The sequence below is a fragment of the Rhamphochromis sp. 'chilingali' genome (assembly GCF_963969265.1).
Source record: "Rhamphochromis sp. 'chilingali' genome assembly, chromosome: 1".
Classification (NCBI taxonomy): domain Eukaryota; kingdom Metazoa; phylum Chordata; class Actinopteri; order Cichliformes; family Cichlidae; genus Rhamphochromis; species Rhamphochromis sp. 'chilingali'.
Window position 1 is genome coordinate 10,802,339 of NC_137929.1, and position 25,511 is coordinate 10,827,849.

At 41.8% G+C, this 25,511-nt stretch overlaps 3 protein-coding genes and 1 long non-coding RNA gene across 5 annotated transcripts in view; 3 read left to right on the forward strand and 1 right to left on the reverse strand.

The window, feature by feature from the left end:
* The window catches only part of LOC308403394 (NACHT, LRR and PYD domains-containing protein 12-like), a 1,254,170-nt gene that overhangs the window by 417,380 nt on the left and 811,279 nt on the right, over positions 1-25,511 (forward strand). The gene's annotated exons all lie outside the window — the stretch shown is intronic.
* The window catches only part of LOC308403425 (NACHT, LRR and PYD domains-containing protein 12-like), a 646,283-nt gene that overhangs the window by 411,056 nt on the left and 209,716 nt on the right, over positions 1-25,511 (forward strand). The window lies entirely within an intron of this gene.
* Positions 4,418-8,110, reverse strand: LOC308403999. The gene is made up of 3 exons (XR_013973031.1): positions 7,937-8,110; positions 7,802-7,860; positions 4,418-4,514 (listed from the first exon to the last, which is right to left on the reverse strand). It is a non-coding gene; the product is annotated as an uncharacterized lncRNA (long non-coding RNA).
* Positions 18,571-25,511, forward strand: part of LOC308403768 (focadhesin-like) — a 104,835-nt gene continuing 97,894 nt past the window's right edge. Inside the window, exon 1 of the mRNA XM_080893494.1 lies at positions 18,571-18,612. The gene's annotated coding sequence lies outside the window, so the exon portion shown is untranslated. The remainder of the gene's footprint in view (positions 18,613-25,511) is intronic.

A 25,511-nucleotide genomic window follows, 5' to 3' on the forward strand; every position in this document is an offset into this window, starting at 1 on the left:
AGTTTTCAACAGGAATGAATGACAGTAAAAATGTTACCTCACAGATCGTTTTCATGCCATCAGTAATGAGCTGGTTTCAGCTGGACTGGACACACTCAAATGGCAAAGAAGGTTGTGTAGCCTTTGCAGAGAAGATGAAATGCATTCATGTAAATCAAAATGCATCTTTTAATTGAGGGAGAGGTTTGTCAGAGATATTATTCTCATAATGTACCTTTGTCCCAGCTGATTACCTTCATTAAACAGCAGGTTGCAAAAACCTCTTGTGTACCTCTTTTCAACCACTGGGAGGCGCTACAGCTTCATTCCTTTCACACTAAGGCAGCGGTAGGGAACTCCAGGCCTCGAGGGCCGGTGTCCCTGCAGGTTTTAGACGTTCCCTACCCCTGCACTAAGGCCTTTGAAATCTTCATTAACACTGAGCTTGAAATTTCTATCAGTCGAATGCAAAGGAGTCCTGTGGTTGTAGGACAGAGGTAGGGAACGTTAATCTGCCATCATTTAGATTATATGACAACAACCTTCAAATCTGAAGTCTCAGAAATCTGCTTCATGTACAAGTTCCTCCAATAATCAGGGCTAATATCACCAAATTGTACATAAACAGACTTTTACATGTTAAATATTTCTCAAATATGGGGAAAAAAACAATATAAAATACTATATTATTAACAAAATATCTTAAGATACAGCTACAAATTGCTTGAAACATTTGCAATGAAATATATAAAACAGCTTTATTGTCAGTGAGGACAAAGTTATAGTGATGCTGTGCTGGAGTGTTCAAAAGAAGACAGAGACATGAAGTATAAATATAGTATAATATTAAATATAAGAAAGAACAAAGTTATAAAAACATTAATAATTGAAATCTGCAACAATATTCACATAAAGTGTAAAATACAGAGTTAACTGTTTAATAGGTAAAGTTTAGGTCTTGCAGTCGAACAATGATCCCAAACACAGCAGCAAATCTACAGCAGAATAGCTGAAAAGCAAAGTCCAGACCTCAACCTGGGACATTCAGAGAGCTGTGCTTAAATAAATGCCCACAAAGCTCAAAGAACTGAAGCAACGTTGTAATGAAGAGTGGGCCAACATTCCTCCACAACAATATGAGAGGCTGATAAAGTCAAGCAGAAAACAATTACCTCACATTTGTGCTGCTAGAAGTGTTTCTAGTTATTCACAGGACTGTAGTTTGAATTTAAAGAAATGTGAAAGTGCACTGAAATTAATATAAAGTTATTGCAATTTTAAAAAAAAAAATCAAGAAATCTAAGAGGAAGAAACAATGTAAACCACACAATTGTTTTCCTTATATTCTCCACACGGCAATGCACATAACAGACATAAAATATTTGCATTTATCAATAGAAAATATACAATTTTTCCATAGTCATAGCCAGGCCCGATTACTGCCAAACCTGTGCTGAATCAATCACTTAAACAGGACCTGTCTGACAAAGTAGAGTAGACCAAAAGATCCTCAAAAACTACACATCATGGCGCAATCCAAGGAAATTCAGAAGCAAATAAGAAACAAAGTAATTGAGATCTCTCAGTCTGGAGATGCAACGTCAAGATGAACAGAATCCAGTTTCTGGGATCCTGAAGGAGAATGTCTGGCCATCTGTTCACGACCACAAGCTGAAGTGCACTTGATCCAAAGCACACCAACAAGTCCACCTCTAAGCAGCTTAAGTAAAACAAAATAAAGACTTTGGAATGGCTTAGCCAAAGTTCATACGTGAATCTGATTGAGGTGCTGTGACCTTGGAAAGGTGGTTCATACTCAAAACCCTCCAGTGTGGCTGAATTACAACAATTTTGCAAAGATGAGTGGGCAGAAATTCTTCCACCACCTCGTAAAGGACTCATTGCCAGTTATCGGGGCGATCATGGCTCAAGAGTTGGGAGTTCGCCTTGTAATTCATGCTGACTCATGACTGTGTAGCAACACACAGTTCAAATCACATCATTAAATTCGCTGATGACACGACCGTGGTGGGTCTCATTAGCAAGAACGACGAGTCAGCGTACAGAGAGGAAGTGCAGAGACTAACGGACTGGTGTAAGGACAACAACCTGTCTCTGAATGTTGACAAGACAAAAGAGATGGTTGTTGACTTTAGGAGGACACGAGGCGACCACTCACCGCTGAGCATCAACGGCTCCTCTGTGGAGATCGTTGACAGCACCAAATTCCTGGGCGTACACCTGGAGAAGGACCTCGGCTGGTCCCTCAACACCAGCTCCCTGCACAAGAAAGCCCAACAGCGTCTCTTCTTTCTGAGAAGACTGAGAAAGGCCCGGCTTCCACCACGGATCCTGACCACCTTCTATAGAGGAACTATTGAGAGCATCCTGAGCGGCTGCATCACTGTCTGGTTTGGGAGCTGTGCCATATCAGACCGCAAGACCCTACAGCGGATAGTGGGAACAGCAGAGAAGATCATCGGGGTCTCTCTACCCTCTATTGAGGACATCTACACCACACGCTGCATTCGCAAAGCCACCAGCATTGTGGCTGATCGGACACACCCCTCTCACACACTCTTTACACTCCTGCCATCTGGAAAAAGGTACCGAAGCATTCGGGCACGCACATCCAGACTGTGCAACAGCTTTTTTCCACAAGCCATCCGTCTCCTCAGCAAAAAGGGACTGACTGATAAACACGCACACACACACATACACTAACATTATCACTCAGCTTAACTCAAATACCTCAAAACATTGAGACTGGACTGACTAACCAACACAAGCGCAAACACACTGACCTACACCACCAAACCATCGCACACACCAACCTGTAAATGCTCTTTTGCACAATATTATTACTAGATATATTATATATATATATTTTTTTTTTTGCACTAACTTGTCTTGTAGCACCTTGGTTCCTGGAGGAACGTTGTTTCGCCTCACTGTGTATTTTTAAACTGTATATGGTTGAAGTGACAATAAAGTTGAACTTGAACTTGAACTAATTGGAAGGTTGCCGGTTCGAGCTCCGGCTTGGACAGTCTCGGTCGTTGTGTCCTTGGGCAAGACACTTCACCTGTTGCCTACTGATGGTGGTCAGAGGGCCCGGTGGCGCCAGTGTCTGGCAGCCTCGCCTCTGTCAGTGCGCCCCAGGGTGGCTGTGGCTACAATGTAGCTGCCATCACCAGTGTGTGAATGGGTGGATGACTGGATATGTAAAGCGCTTTGGGGTCCTTAGGGACTAGTAAAGCGCTATATAAATACAGGCCATTTACCATTTATCCCAAACGCTTTATTGCAGATGTTTCTACTCAGGGTGGCCCAACCAGTTATTAGGTTTAGGGGGCAATCACTTTTTCCACACAGGGCCATAATAATGGCCGCCTTAATAATAAATGCCTTGATTTAGGAACTACTTTTAATGTTTACTTGTGCTATTTTGCAAAAAATAAAATCTCTGCAAAAACATCAAAACTGCTGACCATCTGACCTCAATATGAAATTATTAATCTTTTGACAAAAAACATTTAGATTTGTAAAAGTAAAGAAACCATAGAGGAACAAACAATGTTGTTTGCTACGTTCTAACATGGCAATCTAAATAACAGTAATGCAAACATATATATTTATCAATAAAAACAGATCGCCTTTTCACTGTTACAAAAGTCAAGTATATCAGTGTTTGTTCAGCTTTCATAAATGTAAGTTTATAAGTACATAGTACATTTTTTGGTCCAACTTCTTTTAATACATGCAACACATTTCAGAACATTTGGGACAGAGACAACAAAAGACTGGAAATACTTCGTAAAAATCTGGTGAAACACTTTAAAGCCAGTGGGATTAAATGGGAAACATAAAATTTAATACTAGACAAAGACCGATTGAATCCTGAAGCAAAGAATTAATAACTAAATCACAAGTAGAAAATGTTATGCAGATATTATTGGATAGATTTTGGTGTAGAAAAAAATGACAAGAAATCAAAAATGAAAGTTATCTCGTCTTTTTCTTTAAAGAGTAGCCTACTGCAGAGCAGCAACACTGACAAAGACCATCATCACCAATACTGCAGCTAATACAATGATCCAGGAGGAAACTTGAAAAAGCAGGAAAAATGTGACACTGATCAAAATGAATACATCAATTATTGATCAAAGAGAAAATGCATACTACCACAATGCATTGTTATTGCATCTCACTTTCTCACCATCACTGATAATCTGACGTCTGCTGGACCTCAGGAATCGTCTCCATCACCTCTCTGTGAGGAGCAGAGAGCACTCGTGCTGCACATCCCACCTGTGTGCTGTGTTTACGTGAACCTGAGAGCACAGCTGTAGTGGTGACAGTGAATGTAGCGTTGGTGTTGGACACACTGACAGTGTTGTACTGTGAGAAGCTGAGGTGTTGTTGTGAGACACTGAGTGTTACAGTGGGAGCAGGTCGACCAGTGGCTGAACAGGAAACAACCCACTCTTCAGCAGAGTTTGACTCTCTGACATCAACAACAGGTTCATGCAGCTCTGTGAAGGATCAGGAGATATAAAATAAGGAGTATATTGTTAAAGATACATTGACTTCTAACACATGTAACGCATTAAGGTAAAATTTCTTACCATAAGGATGTGTTACACGATTTATAAACCCCAGTTTGTTAATTATTTGTTCATTATTCATAACTATATACTTAATTTTTTAAAAATTAAGTGTTTTTGGTCAAATGGAATTTCTTTTTGGGTAATTTTAGCCCCTTTTAGCCCTCTGCCAAAATGTTTTAACCTTTCTGTCTCTAACAGTAAAACATCGTTCCTTTATCTTCTTGTGTTGGTCAGGATTAGCTAGCTTGGCAAAAAGTTCACATTAAACAATTAAAGTGTGTTACTGTGAGGTGTGTGTTCGTACTATGAGTCACAGCTCGAGTTTTCTTGCGGGTGAAGGTTTTTCACCTCGCTGTCATTCTTGCATAAAAGTGTTTGACCCCTTCAGAAAAAAAAACGAAATTTGGGATTATTTTTTGTTTTGTTCATTGTGTGTATTTGTTTCTACTTTTTACTTTTTCTTTTACTGTGTACAGCACTTTGGTCAACCTGTGTTGTTTTTAGACATGGTTATTGATTGATTGATTGATTGATTGATATGTCTTTGATTAAAATACAGCCTACTCCACATCCTCCAAGTTACAGAGAAGAGGAACCATCTGGGGTGAACTTGTGCACTTGGTATTGGCTGTCATGGTCCCTGTGCCTCTCCGGCTCGCTCATGTTGGCCACAGGTTTGTTTTGTTTTCTCTCCTGCTTCCCTGGGTGGAGCTCATTGTGGGCTCTCACCCTTGGCCCACGTATCTGTGGTGATTTCTACACCTGTTGCTGATCAGGCGGCGTCCCTCTTGCCTATTTAACGCTGCGGCACGGAGTATTCAGCACTGGAATGCTGAACCTCCCATGTTCGTGCTCTCAGCTCTCCTAAGACAAACTCTCTGTGTTGTGTGGCGTATTGATCTAATTGGACTCTTTGTGTTTAGATCTCCCCGGAACTGGTGGCGGACCCTGACCTGTGATCCCTGTGTGTGTCAACATAAGTGGAAATTGGAGCGAGAGTGGCTGTGGAGAAGCGAGTGTGCGTAAGAAGAGGAGTGGCGGAGTTTGGGCCGAGTGGGGAGCGAGTGTGGATTCCTTCCCCTGGAGCCCTGAAGCCCTGCCCCATTCACTGTATATACACATCACTGTGGTTTCCCTTCTGTGTTAATAAATTGTCAACCCTTTGCTTGCCAGAACGCTGCCTGCGTCTGAATCCATCTGTTAGCCCTGACATTGGATACCTGGAAATCAGTGAAGGGACCATTAATGCTTAAACTTGCACACAGGTTTGAGAGCAACCACCCAAAAGCTTCTGCTAATAAACACTAGTCTGTGTTTGTGATGCAAATGTTTCTGGCTGTGTTCACAAACATTTAGTAAGGTGAGTGAGGAATATTAATACTTATTATTAGATCATTAGCAGACTGTAGAACTTGACTGCACGCCAAGGTGGCAGTTCAGCCATTTGATTCATGTTGCAGCAGCTCATGAACAACGTGCAATAAAAGTACTTCTAGAAGTACATTTTTGCAAAAACGTACATTGTGGAGGAATGTAGGGAAGACACGAGGGAGCCCAATATTTTACTCAAACGTTAATCGCTGCATCACACAACTGAACATTCAAAGCGCCAAAACCTAACCCTCTCACTTCCCGTTACACTGGGTACGAGTGGAGCTACCTGGTGGTATGTACTTACATTTATTTAAATTTACTTGAGTAGGGTAGAGTCATGCTAATGACCTAATAATTTTATTCAGGTGTGTTGCAGCAGAGATACATTTAAAAGCTTCAGGACGCTGGCTCTCAAGGCCTGGAGTTTGACACCCCTGCTTTACACAAAGATGGGTTAAATCACAGTGCAAAGAATGAATGAATAAATGAAATATAAAAAATAAATAATTATTAAATAGTCTTACACATCAATGTCATTGGTTGACTTTTGAAGTATTTGAATCCTTATTGGGTTCCCTGAGTGACAGAAGGATTAAAACACTTTAAAATCAGTACTGAAAATATGTGCAGACATTACTAGATAGATTTAGGGTTAGAATCAATAAATCACTATCATGTTAAACACTCTTAGAGTTCAAACCTTCGTAGAAACATAAGTCCAGTATCATGGAATGAAACCTAAAGGTGCATTTGAGGGTGCAAAACGTTTCGTCGGCATTGTTGTGTTTGTTTGGGAGAAAACTTACAAACATACAGTGCAGCACTTCAGAGTTACACTGCTAGCGATCGAAGATTTATGTAAATTCGACAAGCTAAACGCATTCTGTACTGTACAGCAGGAGTCCCCAACCTATTTGCGCCACAGACCACTTTAATGTCAGACAATATTTTCAGGGAACGACCTTTAAGGTGTCGCGGATAAATACAACAAAAGAATAAAAAAAGAAACTGTGCTATTTTGTAAATATAATAATAAACGTGACTTGAGCTGTGCGCCAACAACAATGACAGTGACATCCTCCTCTCTGCTTTTTAATGCTCTCTGGTCGCTATGGTAACGCGTAAATAGTTCTTTCAAAATAAGACACACAACTACAACCATACATTTCACACCGGAGGATCAACTCTCGCGGAACGGTACCAAAAGACTCACGGACCGGGACCGGTCCGTGGGCCTATTAGGGACCGCTCCTGTACAGGAGACACTGGATTAGATTGATTGACAATGGTCTACACTCAGAACGCACAACACGATGTGCTGTAAAAAAAATAAAAAAATCAGCGAAACAGCAAGTGTCACTTTTGGCCACGAACAATTTAGGGCATGGTGAATTTTTTTGAACAAACCCAGAGTGTTAAAAAAAACTTAAAACCATTTTTATTTATCAGCAGCATCAATAGTAACAAAAACGCAATTTAGTTTTCGCTGTCAGAGTTGATTTAACTGAAGTTACGTGTTTCCGGTTACTGTGGAGCTCCACAGTGGCTGCAGCCAGAAGCTGTTTCTACAGGATCCTGATGGACACTCAAAGCTTTTATAAAATGTTCTCATTAGTTGTTTGCAGCAGAATATCAACCAATGTGAACCAAAACAACAAAAGTGCTCTGCACAAGTGGTGTGTGAGACTACAAATTCTAGAATCAGAACTGCTGATTTCATTACTGTGAACTTTTAAAGGCGGGTTTGTATCTGAGAGCAGGGACACTTGCTGTGTTCAGTGTGACTCGTCTCTGCAGAAGGTCAGGGCTCTGATAGTTGCAGTTAGCGGGTGACTTACTGGGCAGGTGGATCCTGAGTGTCTGTGGGAGTCAGGGTTCATTATGGTCCTGGTTGCTACTGGAAATAAAGAAACAAAAGGAGGGTGTGATGTTCAGGAAGTACAGACTGTAGCTCAGCAGGTAGAATTACTAACTGGAAGGTTGGAGGTTTGATCCCTGGCTGCTCCAGTCTGCACGCCACGGTATCCTTGGGCAAGATGTGGAACCCCGACTTCCTCTCCGATGCATCCATCATAGTGTCATTGTTAGAAAAAGAAGTGCTTGTGTGAATGAAGCACGCTGTATAAAATGCTTTGACTGCTCATACAGAAAAGCAGCTCATAAGAACCCAGAGGGGAATGGAGACTTGCAAGAGTTGTAGAGACTGTCAGTGGAAAAGATGGACTTGTGCGAAGGGTAAAGATCTCACTTGGAGAAAAGAGACTCAATAATAAAGGTCAACGCTCTACTAAACTATCAGTTGTTGAGCGTCCAGTACAAAAACTTGTATTGTTGTTAGAAAGTTCCTAAGGTAACTCCTACATGGGTTATTTTGTTTTCGGAAAATTATTCATTTTGGTTCTTATGTAAACCAATTATTCGTAATTTTGGTGGGAGTGTAAATAACCCTGAATGCCTTTCCTTGCACCTTATTTTGGCACTCATTCCTGTTTTCTACTACCAACTTCCTGTTCGTGTGTAGAAGCTTTTATTTTGATGGGACGATTTCCTGTAAAAACTGTTTTTGGCGTAGTTTTCAGCAGCAGTCCCGGGAGTTTTGAAATGTGATGGCTTAACGGAGCCTATGGAGATTTCTTTCGTCATTAGCAGCCCCCTTGATAGAGGCACAAGGTATGGTTATGATATAAATGAGGACACGTTTAGATGTTTCTGTGACAGTTGCTACATTTGTTAAATGTTACGTTGATACGAACTTCATGTTATAAGGTTTACGATTGTAAGAGTGTGGATTATTTTTGCTTACACACTGTTTCTATGTATACATCCCCAGCTCTTACGGTGAGATTGATGGTTTACTGCCATTAAACCTTCAAAACGTCATCAGTAAAGTGTCATCCTTCATTCGGGGGGGTTCACTACAAATTGTATAACTATCCATCCATCCATCCATCTTCATCCGCTTTATCCGAGGCCGGGTCGTGGGGGCAGCAGCCTAAGCAAAGAGGCCCAGACCTCCCTCTCCCCAGCCACCTCCTCCAGCTTATCCGGGGAATGCCAAGGCGTTCCCAGGCCAGCCGAGAGATATAATCTCTCCAGCGTGTCCTGAGTCTGCCCCGGGGCCTCCTCCCGGTGGGACATGCCTGGAGCACCTCACCCAGGAGGCGCCCAGGGGGCATCCTTGTCAGATGCCCGAACCACCTCAGCTGGCTCCTTTCGATGTGGAGCAGCAGCGGCTCTACTCTGAGCCCCTCCCGGATGGCCGAACTTCTCACCCTATCTCTAAGGGAGAGGCCAGCCACCCTTCGGAGTGTTGTATTGCTTATAATGTTTGCACTCCGTGCTTACTGTCCCTTGTGGTCCACCGTAGTGGCAAGGGGGAGTGTTTGTTGTCACGAAAGTGGGTGTGTTTTATGTTGAACTGGACGAGCGGCAATAAAGATAATGGTGGCTCACGAAGCAGATTATGAACACGTTATTCATAAGTTTGAGACAGAACATTACACGGAAGAAGCTCATTTCTGCCGCTTGTATCCGCGATCTCGTTCTTTTGGTCACTACCCACAGCTCGTGGCCATAGGTGAGGGTAGGGACGTAGATCGACCGGTAAATTGAGAGCTTCGCTTTTACACTCAGCTCCCTCTTCACCACGACGGACCGGTGCAGCGTCCGCATTACTGCAGCTGCAGCCCCAATCCGTCTGTCGGATAACTATAACTATAGATTCCTTTTTGTGTCTCCTGAAGCTGCCCTTGCATTTGACAAGTCTTGCTGGTACTGAAGCTCTAGTTTAGTTGAATTGCATGTTTTCACTGTGCAGTATTAGTAAGGAATGTAGGAGTGCCTTCACTGGCGTCTATGTCCTCTTATCAGTTTGTGGTTCCCAGCACTGATACTGGATTGAGATTTACAGTCTATAAAGTCTTTAAAGGACTTCAGTGGCAAAGAGAATATTTTCACACACTTACTGGATGTTAAGTCTGTTTGCCATGACTTTAAACCAATTTGTTAAGAAAGTAAAATATCGTGTAGCTATTGTGATATTAATCAGAATCAGAATACTTTATTGATCCCGAGGGGAAATCATTTAATATTAATAATTAATCATTATATTAATACTCAATATTAATAGTAATTATTAATTAATAATATTTAATATTAATTATCACTACAGTGTCATTATTCATCTTTAAATTCATTTTAATGACTGCTAACTACGGTGCACTTTATCCAAAAATTATCCAGTATTTTATTTTGAGCATGAAATGCGGTCATTTCCGTTACGGTCTTTGTTACGTTCAACAAACCGGATCGCTTTAAGAGGCACAGCGCACGCGCGGCTTGGTTCACCCGCTTGAGGCCTCAGAAAGAGCACGAGATTCAAAGAACCAATAAGAGAACAACAGATCCACAGATCTCCAATCAACTATCGGCAACCTCCCGTAAGAACGCTACGTTCAGGTCCCAAAGGAAACCTGATGTTTCTGCCTTAAAACAATTAAATGTAACGTTCAAAGTCGCTCGAACTGGAGTTTACATTTAAAATGATAATCTGATTGTTCCAGGCTAACGAAAAGAAGTAATTCAGTGAAAGTCCAGTTTCCCCTTTTCTGTGCATATATGTTACTAAAAAGGTTTTTTACAATACTGCATAATAACTCCCAAATTTGGACAAAATAATAAGAAAGTCTATGAAAAATCCTCTTATACAAACTAGCCTTCAGTGTACTCCAGAGAATTAGCTTAAAGTGTCATATAATAACAACAATAAATAGCCATCATTATTGTATAGCACTATTTAAAACAAACCTCTAAAACTCTTAACACATCACAGAGAGGTCTACATATCGCATCACACAGTATAGAAATATGTATATTCAACCATAAACTGTTACAGATCCTTCTTGCAAACATATTAACATTAAAGCAGTGGTGTGAATCATAGTCAATAGGAAATGGATAAATGGATGGAGATAGAAGGAAATGAAATTACATCTAATTATTACTGGTACATGGTACAGTATAGGACTGCTGCATATTCTTCCCACTGAATGTGTCCAGTTACCCTTAATTAACATACAATGAAAGCTGAGTTAGTCTGAGGATTGACCCTTGTGGGATCCCATAGGAGTGGAGTAAGCTGTTAAGTCTAATTGTTGAATGTTGCCATTGTGTTTCTTAAATTTGTACAGTCTTAGTTTAAGCAGTAGGATCAAAGCCATCCCTGTGATCCTGACCACCTCTCCAGCCACTCTGTGCTGGGGGAGGTTTTATTGTAGATACATCCTATCTGAAAGATCTGTTTCTTTTGATGTAAACTTCCTGGGTTTACGACCCTTTGGTCAGCAGGAGGTCTGACACACACACACACACACACACACTCTTACAGAAGTTCTCAGTGATGGACTAGTGGCAGGTCAAGAGGTACCCATGACAGGTGGGATGGGTTCGTGACACTACAGGTTCCTAAGTTGGAGGAGAGGTTAAGAGGATGGATGGATGGATGGTGTTTTAGTGCTGTGACTCTGAGAGAAACTAGATTAGAACTGATGCAAGGTGCAGGGTTCCTTAACCAGTTGAAGAAGCAGGTTTTTGGAAAACATCAGTAACGACTTGTATTTTAGAAATGTGGCTGTAATTATATAACAGTGGAAGACACAGGCTGCCTTCAAGTGTTCAGGTATCCAAAGCAAAAGTTGATAACATGAAGGAAAGGGGAGATGACCAGAAAGGTATCTTTGAGAGATTTACCAGGAATAATATCAGCAGAAGGCTATGCATATGAAAATTGGTATTCACGAAATCGAAACTGTACATTCAGGCAACAGTTATTAATTTAAATTAATGTTCAAAAATATTTAAAATGAAAGATTTTACTACTTTGTGAAAAGTATTAGTTGATCTTGAATTTAAGGGCATCGACTCATCTTTATAAAGGTGGGACGGGGACCAGAAAAACCCAGAGAAGTAAGTGTTGGAGGGACAGGAATATTTTGCAACTAATTCGCTTATCTGCCATAGGGAAGTCATTTAATTGGGTATAAAAGGAGCATACTGGAAGAACAGGGCTCTCATTGGTTTACCCATCTACAAACTGTGGCACAATATCAGAATAATGTTCTGCAGTGTAAAATCTTTACTGGGTAAATCTAGTAAAGAACTGAAAACCAACATGATCTTCTGTTACTCAGGTGGCACGCTGTCATGGAAATCACTGCATGGGTTTAGGAACACCTGCACGTTCTGCCTGTGAACACTGACATATCCAAATGGTCTGAGCTGAAGTTTGTTATCAGTTTTTAAAAAGGCTGCATCTCTGATGGTTGGCATTAGATCAGTGCCTATGGAATTGGCACCTTGCACATTTGGAAAGGAACCAAGACTGAATTATATACACAGGTTTTAGAGCAACATGCTCCCATGGAGATGATGTCTTTTACATGTTTATGGAGGATGTTGCTAAGCTGCACACTACAGCAGGGCTTTGTAGTGGAAGACCGCAAGTTCTGCACCAGATATTTGATGATATTTGTGACATCACGAGAGGAAAAGCCGCAGGACTGTTGAGCAGCTCTGTCCCTTATATCAGACAGAAATGGGACAACGATGCTCTCTGAAAAGTCCAGCACCTGGTCTCCTCAGTTCCCAGGTGTTTATGGATGGTTGTTGAAAGTAGAGGTGATGTTGGAAACATGGCCATGCTGCAAGCTTTTTGGGATGTTGCTGCCACCAAATTCACAATGAGCTCATTTGTTTTCTATGTTGCGTTATGAGTAAAGTATGGGTTCATGAGATTTGGAGGAGGTAAAGTTTTTTGAACAGCATGTATAACTTTAACTGAGCTTCCTTAGTCTTTCTTAGCCTGCTGCAGTTACAGTTACAGCCGCGTATCTGTTACAGTGAACCTGCCGTCAGCTGTATAACGTTAGCATTAGCTTGTGTTGATGCTAAGCTGCTATTAGCAGGTCCTGTTCAGCGCTAAGTTGTGTCCGGACGACTTTACAGTTTAGTTTTCTCCGATCACCAGATAACTGTGGATGGCCTCGTGTGTACGGAAGCTTCGTGGTGAAGCGCTTTGGCCTGTGGGAAATGTAGGAAACACCAGGACGAGCTGCGCACCGCAGTAAACAAACATGCTGCTCTGTCTTGGGTGGTCGGCTTTGCCATTTCCAGATTGAGCGTTGTTATATATCTGGGGGATTACTCCTGATTAATTATTTGAGCTGTCACGTACTATGTGGCTGTATCAGTGTGAGTGCAGCTCATCATGGTGTGTCGCACTAATTTAATAACAGTAGATGTTAGCCTGATGTCCTCTTAGAGACCAACAGAGCAACGCTGCTGATTTTATTTTTGTATTTTATAGTTTGAAAGTGACACTTGGGACACAATGAGTGTGCGTCCCAATGTATTGTGCTCCTTCAGACACAGATCCACACAGCATGTGTATATAAACCATGGAAGAAGCAGAGCTTTCATAGTGACACACTGCTTAGCTTCACAGTGTGTGTGACACAGGTGGGTCACTTGGATGGGCAGAGGTGAGGCCTGGTAAAAAGCTACAGCTGTAAACTGTGACAGTGCTCATATAGGGGGCTGTTGGGGTTGTCTCACTTTTGGATGCAGGCTCCAGAGGCCGTTAGGGGAATTGCAGTTTTTGGCACTTCTGCACAGGTTTCAGTTTTCAGCCCTGGAGGTGCCGCCTGATATGAGGTGACACTTTTGTCTTTGTCCTCTCACCGTCTGTGAGAGGTGGGTATCCACCATGTGAGTCCCTCCCTCTCCACCAGTCGGTCAGACGTCTGCCTGTCCTCCAGTCTGTTTCGGCTAAAAGGGAGATTTTCCTTCCTGCTGTGGCCGAGGGCTTGCTCATTGGGGTTGAGCGGTTAGTGGGATTTTCTCTGTACTTCGTGGTCTGTGCCTTCACGTGACTATTGTTGTGATTTGTTGATCACAGAGACCTAAAAGACCTGGTGACCTCTAATTTCCTGCTTCTAAATCCAGACAGAGGCTGTTGTGCTCGGCCCTAAAACTCTTAGAAACAGCATCATCGTGGCCTCCAGTGAAGCTGTGAGGAGCCATCTTTGAGCAGAATATATCATTCAGTGTGCACAAACAACCACGTAGGTCTGTGAACTAAGCTGAGAGTGATTCTAGCTGCACGATTGTGAGTCAGTGTTATCAGACAGGTGCCATGAAAAGCCTCAAAGCCTCCAGTTAACCTGAAACGCTGCAGCACGAGTACCAACAGGAAGTAGAAAGAGAGCATATCTGTCACATATTAGCTCCTCTTCACTGACTCCCTGTTAAATCCAAGATTTAAAGTCCTCCTTCTGACAGACGAGGTCTCGAATAATCAGCCTCTGTCGTCTCTTAAAAAGCTTGTAGTACAAAGTTATACTGATAGAGCACTCCCTCCTCAGACTGCAGCCTTATTTGTTGTTGCTAGGTAGAATAGGAGGCAGTGCCTTCAGCTGTCTCTCAGTGGCCCATCTCCTGTGGACCAGCTCCCAGCTTGGATTCACGAGACTCCCCATTTAGTTTTCGTGTTTTTTCTCTAAAGCTTATTGTTAGAACTGGATCAGGTGTCTCTGAGCCGTATCCCAGTAACACTGCAGTAGGAGGGCTGCTGGGAGACTTCATCATCTATCACCATGTGTTCTCTTTGAAAGCTACATATTTGTTATATAAGATGACGTAATCAGGCACTGTTAGCATCTCTGTTTGAACACTTATTAATAGATATACACGACAACACACTGCCACAGTACTAAAATAGTTTAGCAAAATGCATTTGGAAACAACAATGTACACGTCATGTAAGTTCATATAAAGTTTCATCCAGACTGATCACATGTCTCTGAGGTGAGGAGGAGCAACATCACCTCATTACATCATTTTATTCCCTGTTCACAACCACAGTTTAAATCATGATTCAAGTACAGATTTGAAGCTTTAACAAAAGTATTGCTTTCATTTCTCAGAAATATTTTAATGCTCTCACCACATTTATTGGACACATTCATTTTAAATATAAAGATTGTTTTTAATACCTTGATGTAAATCCTTTGCAGATGATGCCTCAGGTCTAAAACTGTATTCCCAGTATTCCCAGTGTGCCTCCTTAGTGTCATGGTAACACGTTGGCTCAGGAAGTGACAAAGTCACTTTTTAAAGGCAAATAAGAAGCTTTAAAAAATAAAAGCTGCCATATGAAACAAATGGAGCTTCCTGCTGTGGTGACCCCAGAGTGACTAAAGCATTTCTATAAACTAACACAAGAATAAACGAGAACATATCAAAATGAAAAGTAACTGCCATAAATCTCATGTACTTACACAGAAAAGTCAAAGCTCTGCCCATCAAAGCCCCGACTGTGATGACCTCAGGGCTCCACCACAGCAATCACAGGCTGCCACTGTGCCGCTGAGTGCTCTCCCAAAAAGCCGCGGCCCGTCAGGCCCGTCGGGCTCGTGCAGTCTGAGTGTTGCACAGCAAAGCCTCCGTGGTGTCATTTCTAAAGCATCGTGCTCATGCATTGTTCTGGCTTGTATTGCTAGTGCAGACCTAGCATTACAGCACAGCCTGTATTGTTTGCTGTATAGGCAACATCCTGTAGAAACCGCTGGCACTGTTTGGTTTCAGACTTTCAAACCATTCACAGCCATGAAACAGGACTGAGCTTATTTTCAGCATCACCTAAAATATAATGAAGGCTTTCTTTATGCTGTTGGAACGTCTTCTTCATGTTGGTGACACGTTTGAAAGTGTTCAGATTTAAAGTGCAGTGATGTGTGTGTGTGTGTGTGTGTGTGTGTGTGTGTGTGTGTGTGTGTGTGTGTGCACTGTCATGCTGCTCTGACTGGTCAGTGACTCTGTTCTACATATTGTAGTAAATAAGCTCTTGATAAGATGAACAGGTGCTGACTTACCTGTTCCTGTTTTTGGGAGCCAGTAAACAGGCTGCTGGTAGCAGGTGGACAGTACAGCCTGGCTTATCGTTATGGTAACAGCAGGTGGGTGGGACTGGGTGTGTTTGGGGAGGGGCTTGGGTTACTGTGTTAGTATATTAATAGTATTCAAAAACAATATGTGTTTACTGATGCGGCTCATCCCCTCATTGTTTAGTATATGTAATAAATAATTGTTATTATTATCAATATTATTATCAGGTTAAGTGAAATTCATTCAGTCCAACTCAAAGAGAATTTCTATTTGTGCAAAATATTCCGTTTGCATAACATCAAGAAGCATAAATTCTTATTAAAATATATAAGAAAACCAAAGTGTTGTTTAGTTCGTGGGTGGATGGCTGAAGGGTAATCTTGGTTTCCTTTGTTTGGGACAAACATTTGGGAATATTTGTTTGAGAGGAAGAACTTTACATTATATATATTATATATATTATATATTATATATATTATAACACACGATAACTTTAAATGAATGTCGTGTTTTTAATTCCGCTCCGGACTCGTGAATCTCAACCCAGCAGCAGCGGTAACGTTTGCACGTCCTCTCCCGTTAATGCGGCAGGTAAATAATCAACTAACAGTGCATATTATGTTAGCGCGATCTGCCTTATTACAAACCTGCCATCACTGTGCATTTAGTGACCATGATGAGACAGACAGAGTCTGGCTCAGATGCTGGCAGTTCTCGCTGCAGTCTGCCGGTAGCGTCTCCTTTCAGGCCAGGATAGACGAACGTCACCGAGCAGTGACTCAGTTTGTGGTCAAAGGCTGGCACCGATTTTCGGTAAGTGAATGTGTTTAATTGTAGGCAAGGACATTACTGGATATTCTTGTGTAATTGCTACAGAATAATTTATGTTACACTTTGTTATTGCTACAGAAGAATATTTATTTGTTTACATATATGTATGTATGTATATATATGTATATATTGTACTATTCTTAGTTAGCGTATTGTCTGTCTTGTCTTAATGTTGGTTTAAAATGGAGCACTGTAACAAAAAATAATTTCCCCCAGGGATCAATAAAGTATTCTGATTCTGATTCTGATTTTATTATTTTACATTTACATATTTCTTTCCTGGGGACCCTGTGACACCCATTGAAGAGCCGTAGGCTGGATCTCTTAAGATCTCACTGTTGGGTTTGTAAGGCCATGTTACTCCTAAATTTCTACCTTGTTCAAAGAGAAGATATAAAACAAAGTTCTGAGCTAATCGACCTTAGTGTTCTCCTTTTTTAAACAGAATCGATAAAGAATCGAAAATGGAACCGGAATCGTGAAAATCGTATCAATACCCATCCCTATTTGTCGGTACTGCGCAAAGTGGCCAACAATCCAGCAGCAGCGACCGATTGGCTGTTGGCGGTCAGCTCCGCCCTGTCGTCCAGCCAGCGCCTGTCCTCCTCTCTTGTCCTGATTGTGACTTATCTCATCATCATGGGTCAGGAAAACATCTGCCAGCTGGCTTTGAAAGCAAGCCAGGCTGTCGCTGCTGCCGACCCCTGCCAGGTAGATAACCCACACAACTGTTCTCTTAAATCTGTGGACTGAATATAAAGTAATGCATGTTGTTCCCTCTGACATGTAGATATGTTGTATGTAAGGGAGCTAGCTTGTGTTTGTCTTTTTAAGAGCAGGAAACACATGTTGATAACCTGGTGTTTTGGCACCAACACATGACTTTGAAATGGTTCAGATCAGCAGGAAGATAAAAGCTGTCACTGCTGTGTGATTGCTGCTGATCTGCTGCCGTATAAAGGGAGAGGTTAGGGAGTGCTCTAAGGGGACAGACCTCCCTCTGGACTTGTGTTGGAGTCACTAGCTGCAGATGAAGTGTGAGTTTACCCCTCATTACTCAAGCGTGCACCGGGCCCCAGAGGATTCACCTTCTGCTCTAATTGCTCCCAGAGTGCTGCACACACTGGTGTTTGGATGCACTGGTTGAAGGTTGTTGGCATATTTGAGTCCTCTGGAGATCTCTGCTCGCTCGTACTTGTCATGTTAAACGTGCAGCAGCAGGTCTTTGTTACAGGAAAAGCCAGAAGCTAACCACTATGAAACCTAAATGATGATTTACTGCAGTGATTTTGATTCAAAGTGATGTTTTTGGCTCGACAGCATTAAACGTGTCATCGCTCAGCTTTATTTTCTTTGCCCCTCCCTCTCGCTCTCGGGCCGTGCAGGTGAAGCGGTCGCTCTGCAACAGTTAAGGCTCGGAGTGCCATTAGGTGTGTGGTGGTAATTAAGCTGTGACACTGCACAGCAGCGTGGTGTGTCTAAGGACCGTGATGCTGTCTCACTGTTTCCTTATTTGTAACCTGTCTCATACTAAAGTGTCAGGACTTCATGTGTGATCTTTGAAGCTTTAACTGACTGCAGAGTACAAGATGGGCACCACACATTTAGTATCACAAGGGCAGACTCAACCCTGCTCTATCTGTTTATGCTGAACATCCTGTGAAGCTGTCAGTTTGTGTGCACGTACAGGTCAGTGATGCAGCCTCTGTACGGTCTGACAAAGTGCATTTAATGTTTGGTTGGTGTGTTTGCTGATGTGGGTGTTTCCCTCTGCAGGTCCCGCCCCTCGTGCTGCTTCTTTTGTTCAAACTGACCAAAGAAAAGAATCCTGGCTCACGCTGTTCTCACAAGCCTGCCAAACCTCGGCACTCATAAGGTACGACTAAGAAGAACCTGTACTGACTGTGAGCGTCTGGAGACGGGGCTGGAACATCAGCAGCACCTTTCTACTTCATCTGAGCGCTCACATTGTGTTTTAGTCCATCATACACACATGTGAGCTTTTATCTGTGGGGTCATCCAGGTCATGTAGTCTGAGGAGCTTTTCTTCATCCAGGAGGATGTCTGTACTTTTGCACAAGGTGAAGTGTTTGCTATGTGCCAGGGAGCTGGGATATAACAACAACACCTCATCCATGCTTAGGCACTACAGAGCTTTGCATGAGAATAAGGGGAACACCGATTGTGGAGCAAGACCAGGTGAGCCATCAAATGTCATGATAATATAGCATGCAGTAATGTTACTAAATGATATAACAATATTATACAGCTGTAATAAGTTACGTGTGTGATATTTATATTTGTGCTTTGTCTTTATTGTCTTTCCTCAGGAGAACAATCTCAAATAGATGAAGACCAGGGGCCCGTTCTTCGTACCTCGCTAAGTAAGTTAGCTGGATTTGATTGTTGACGATTTCGCGTGATCTTGGATCGTTCGGTTCCCCGAAGCTCATCCGGGACTTGCTGTCATAGCAACAGAGCCGTAAGCGTAAACCTGCTCGGGAGCAGGTTTACTTTATGTAAACAGGATTAGATCGAGGCCACGCAGGTATGTCCGCTTCATTTATACGAAAGCAACAGCGATATTCCACCACTGTTTCACCATAAATAAATAACATCAATGTAACTAAAGATAATGCAGCACTTGATCCTTTTATTGATCTCACACAGATACATACAGGTCATTTCCTAAAAAAAGGGAAATGTACTATTAACATTCTATTACATGTATGTGATTATTACAGATGTAATTCATATTTCAGAGTAGTAATTGTAAATTACTTCGTGTAATCAAGATGAGAGACCACGGCTATAAAAGCGAAGGTGGATTTGGGAAGTCTGTCGCAGCCATGTCCTGTCCGTTTACGCGAGCCACCCATTGCGGAAGGTGCAAGATTGATAAGGAGAGTCCTCAGAATCCAGCGCATATTGCGGGACAGACAGGATCCTTTAGCTCAGCGCGACAGTGTGCTCATTGAGAGATATCGATATTCCCGTGAGGGTATTATTCACTTAACCAACTTGTTGACGAGGGGGTGCAGGACCACCACCTGTCTTTTTTGTGCTCTGCCCTTTTCTTGGTTGCTGTTATGAACAAACAAACAGATTATTTCAGGGTCTCTTTTCAAGAGACTAAAAGCAATATAAGTGATAAATATTACCATTCTGTAGAATATTCTTATATTTCACTTTTACTTGTGCCCATGTTCTAGTGGGTCCTGTTGTGGCTCTAATGTGAAAGGGGATATAATGTAACATAATATAATATAATGCCATATAATATTGGATAATATAGTGTAATATAATACATCTACCCTACTGCCTACTGGTGTTGGCCAGAGGGGCCGATGGCGCGATATGGCAGCCTGGCTTCTGTAAGTCTGCCCCAGGGCAGCTGTGGCTACAACTGTAGCTCGCCTCCACCAGTGTGTGAATGTGAGAGTGAATGAATAGTGGCATTGTAAAGCGCTTTGGGTGCCTTGAAAAGCGCTATATCAATCCACTCCATTATTATTGTTATTATTAAATTACTTACGAGTTTAATTTGTCAGCAACTTTCTGCCAGCCCTCTCTCCTTGCTTTTGCAGCCTTTGCAGTGTTCCCTTGCGTTCTGATTAAACTCTGAAACTCCTGAAATCCCTCACTCAAGAGTTCTTGCTCTGCTGCCAAAAAATACCGAGCGCGCTCCTTCGACATTTTCGCCGACCAATCAGAGGGTTGCCGATCAATGTTTCTACTATCGATGCGTAGCCCCTTTTACGACACCCAGTGATCTCACATTACTTCATCCAGCTGTACTAATCGTCAACAGCAGGTGTGTTCGGAGAACCGGATTAGCGAGTTCACGGTTAGCGCGATGATTTGGTCTTAGATATGTCATTTGATCTTGGATGTAGTAAGCGACGTACGAAGAACGGGCCCCTGGTTAGCATGGTGATTGAGGACTCCCAGCCATTTAGCATTGTGGAGGACAAAGGATTCAAAAGATTTGTTAAATCATTAAATCCTAGCTATGTTCTCCCCACTAAAAAGGCCATAAAAGCAGTGAAAATTTAGTTTTTACAGAATAAAATATGGGCAGGACTGACGCCTCAGTGTGTAGCTGTCCATACCTCAACGTTACAAAAGCACAACTACTGTCCACACCCCAACCACACCTCACCTCACAGTAAATGATCATTTCCATTTTAAACATTTCCAAATTATCATTTTCCATACTGCCAGTATAAATATACAAAGTATACTGCCATCACTACAATATAGATGTTTTACACACTCCTTTTGTTGTTGACATTTACAGGCTGTGTGCAAAAGGCCACACTCTTCAAATTCATGCCAACTAATATTTTTACGTCCAGTAGATGTCCTACTAGAGCAAATGAAGCTTTAAGAAGCTTTGCGCTGGGATGAACCAATTGGATGAAAAGCTTCAGTGCTTCATGAAGCTTCATCTGCCCATCACTAGGTTTTATTGACCCAAAAATATGAAAATATATTTAACAAAGCCAAAACTTAAACAGGCAGACTAATAAAAGAGGTCAACTCAATAAACTAAACTCAAGATAATAATTAACAAAACCTCAAACAACCATATGACAAACTGAACTGATGAAATTACACACAGGGGAACTTAAATACTGGTTTAGCTAAACCAAATGACACACACGGGGGAAAACAAGATGGCTGCCATATAACCAACTAATACAAAACAATTAAACACACATGAAACACCCCCCAGGCAATGAAGCATGTGGTGCAATCCAATTAGGCTGTCAGTGGTACTTCAGGTCTCCCAGCCCTTTGCCACACCTTTTGCCAGACAGGAGGAGAAGCCAACCCCCAGGTAACTCAAACAAAGAAAAGATGTATTAATATAACATAAAACGGAACTTTGACCTTGCAAGGTTAATATGTGTGCACGCTAGTGATGGCCAAATGAAGCTTTCCGAAGCACTGAAGCTTGTATTGAAAAACGGTTCATTACTCGAAGCTTTTCAACACAGTCCTCTCTGGTGACATCTGGTGGCCAAAAATATGAAGAGCAGCTTGAATCCACAAAATAAAACCAACCGCTTCATTATGATTGCCCACTCTACAGAGTGGAATCCTGTCTGATATTGGGCCTCCGTTGTGTTGCTTTGAACGTGTATTTTTTGGTGGTTAAGAAAATGTGTTTTATTTGTTTAATACATAGTTTTAACCAGTAAACTCTCCTTGTTTAAACATGCACCATGGTGTGGTCTTTCTTTGCTTGTGACTTCTTGATGTTGGTAAATACAATAATTGAAAAATACCACTTTACATATATATACATATAATAATGTAAAACACATTATGGAGTATGCTTCTGCTGTGAGGTCTTGCCTCCATGCAGGTATGCAATTACTCGCCGGAGGGGTGTATTTATAAATAATATTATATTAAGGAAATTTTCCCAGACATATTTTTGACCTGGGGGTAGAATTGATTGTGAAATGGAAAAGGAAAATGCTTATGAACTTGCAAATTAAAAACATGATGCATGAACATGAACACACTGAGATAAGACAGGGACCTTCAAAGTAAAACAGGAAACACATAACACAGACTGAACAAAGACACAGACTCACATGCAGGCACTACAAAGGGAACAGAGACGTGGGACCAGGGCAGACACAGACACTGACTGGACGTGGAAATACAGCAGACAAGGAAGACAGCAACTACGGAACACAGACAGAAAACCAAAACACTAAAACTCTAACCAAACCCCACCCAGAAGACCTTAACTAAGAAAAACCCGTAAAGCAAAGCTAGAATATAATGAAATGACAAAATCAAATAACCAAAAACACAAAACACAGGAACCCTAACAGTATCTGTCACCATCAAAACACTCCACAAATCCCGCGAATGATTCGCTTCCTTATAAACCATCAAATCAGATACTGAAGCAGTTAGGTTCTAAATGAAGCTTCGGACGTCACTGATCACGTGACTCTGGCCAAACGAATCAAGCTTCGACACAGTGCTTCAGAAGCAGTGTGTTGATTTTTTTGACACACGCACCGGAGCTTCAGCTTCAAGCGGACCATCACTAGTGCACGCTAGTGATGGCCAAATGAAGCTTTCCGAAGCACTGAAGCTTGTATTGAAAAACGGTTCATTACTCGAAGCTTTTCAACACAGTCCTCTCCGGTGACATCTGGTGGTGAAAATTTTGAAGAGCAGCTTGAATCTGCAAAATAAAACGGACTGCTCAATCATCACTGCTCACTCAAGAGTGGAGTTCTCTCTGATATTGGGCCACCGTTCCATTGCTTTGAACATGTAATTGATTTTGTTTTCTCGATTGGGGGGCTGAAAAAAATGTAATGCGTATTTGCGTAATACATTTTGATCAATAAACTTTCCCTATTTAAACATGCACTATGGTGTGGCCTTTCTTTGCTCATAACTCCTTGATGTTGGTAAATACAATAAGTGAGCAATATATATAATATACATATGATAACGCACAGCACATTATGCAGTATGCCCCTGCTGTGGAGTCCTGCCTCCATCTACTTGTCATTTAATCACTGGACAGCTGGACAGGTTCATACAAAATATTAGATGAGGCCAATTGTCCTATACATATTTTTGACCTAGGGGTGGGATTGATTGTGAACTGGAAAGGGAAAATGCTTAGGAAGCTGAGTACGGCTGCATCGTTACCGATTTGTAGAATCATTTTGATTCGATACAGGATCCGATTCAATTTGATTGGAATCTGGAAAGTTTTGCCTCAGTCAGAAATATTACAGTTCTGATCATTTAACAGTATATATCCATAATTTCGTATCTATTAAAATAAAGCTGACACATGTGAGACTTAATTAGAGATGTAAACAGAGAGTTATGAAACCTGCAGCTGCAGAAGCCAGCGAAAAAAAAAGAGACAAACACAGCGCGGACCCGACGACGCACCAAAATCTGACTCTGACGCGTCGGGTCCGCGCTCTGCGTTTACGTTTGTATGCAGAATCCGTAAACCTGCTCCCAGTTACTGTTTTAGCTGTTTGGTGTTTGACGACATGTTGTGAGGTTTAACCTGAGATGCTGGCGTTTCAGGCATAATAACGTTAATTTACAAATCGACACGGGATTTTAATGAATCAATATCACTTTATTCAATTTAGTATGGATTGTAATCAGAAAAGCGATAATCAAAACCCACCCCTAATCAAGAACTTGCAAAGTAAAAACATGATCTATGTCAGGTAGCCCTTTTGTTATTTACATTTAAAAGGAGGATTAGTGTTACTGTGTGCTGGCTGAGTCGGTTTCTTTTCTTAGAAATAGTTTCTCCTGCCCTGGAGAAAATCCACTTGCATGGAATAGAAGAGGCTGTGGAGTGCAGGAACCACACTGCAAGCTGGTAGATATGCAGGTATTCCTGGGTCCTGCAGACTATCACCCAAAAACAATAAACAAAATGATTTTCTAAACTGTAGCAATGTAATGTACGTATAGTGTCAAATACATTTTTGTAGTCTTCATTAGCTTTAATTCACATGGAAGTGTTCCTAAAGTCATATGCTGTAATGATATTTACATTATGAAAACATGATTTTGGACATTTCAGGTTTTTCACTTCGGCAGATAAAATGAATTGAGCAAAATCAACTCAAAATATTCCCACACGCCATAACGTCCTCTCTTCCTCGCTGGCTCCATATCTGTCAGTGGAATGATCACCTCTTCGCTATCTGTCACCATCAACACACTCCACGAATCCAGTGGATGATTCAATTCCTTATATCCGTTTGAATCAGGTACCGAAGCAGTTACGTGCGTAATGAAGCTTCGGACGTCACTGGTCACGTGACTTTTGCCAAACGAAGCAAGCCTCGACACAGTGCTTCTGAACCAGTGTGTTGTTTTTTTCGACACACGCTCCGGAGCGTCAGCTTCAAGCGGGCCATCACTAGTGCACGCCATATAAACATTGGAAGGTGTGATGGAAAAATAAATACATTTAATAAAGAAACAATATTGAATTAAAGCTGCAAGCAGCGTTATGAGGGCCCTCGCACCCCCGGCGCGTCGAGCTACGCCCAACACCTAAAACCAGCACCTCTGATCTGATGTCACATTGATGGAATTCATGCATTTAACCACCAGCTAAAATTTCAACTCATTCATTCATGATTAGTTAGTCGTTCCACTAGGTGGCGCTCAAACCATTATGTACAAATGGCATAACAAACATTTCCGAGCTCGAGTCTCATCACACCTGCGACCTTTGGGAGAGATTGGACATTGTTTTTTTGAGTGACAGCAGATTACTGCGTTTTGGCGAGTGATTGAGACTCCACGTGCCGCCATAACCACCCCGTTTCCCTGGACGTAAAAAGCTTCGCAATTTAACAACACAAAGGTCTTTGGATTCGACACACTGAAGAATAGTTCAATCTGATGAAATCCCTTGGAGGAGTTCGTGAAAGTATGAGGCCTGAAAAGAGGAGAAAATGTCGCCAAAATTACACATTAATTTTAAAATGACTGACTTCCTGTTGGATTTGGGATATTGCTCCAAGAGACTTTTTTGTAGATCTTGATATCTCCTATAAGCTTACCAAGTTTCAGACTCATAGATAAAACACAGAGCAGGGGCTGATATTTTGGAATATTGTAGGGGGCGCCGTGGAGCCATTTTGCGCTATTCAAGGAAAATGGTCACATGACAACAAAGCCTTGATCCATTTGGAGGTGTGTGCCAAATTTCAAGCCTCTATAAGCTTTCCAAGCCCC